Here is a 251-nt window from a genome sequence, read left to right on the forward strand (position 1 = left end):
GAAGCGTGGGGAACGGCGTGTCCTTCCCCGGGGAGGCGGATCGGCACAGCTTGGTTTGGGGTCATTGTTTGAAGTCTGCTGGAGCCCAGCTGCCCTTAGGGATTTAAGCTGCGAGGCTTTACCAGGTGGCATTTTTTCCCCGTGTTTGTGGGGACGTCGAGGGTGCGGAGATGTGTCGGGATCCGTGCCCGGCCGGTGTCCCTGGTGAAGGTGAAACGGGGAGAGGCCTGCCCAGGCCCACCGAGGACACG

The sequence above is a fragment of the Merops nubicus genome, unplaced genomic scaffold (genome assembly GCF_000691845.1).
Source record: "Merops nubicus isolate BGI_N331 unplaced genomic scaffold, ASM69184v1 scaffold10973, whole genome shotgun sequence".
Lineage (NCBI taxonomy): Eukaryota > Metazoa > Chordata > Aves > Coraciiformes > Meropidae > Merops > Merops nubicus.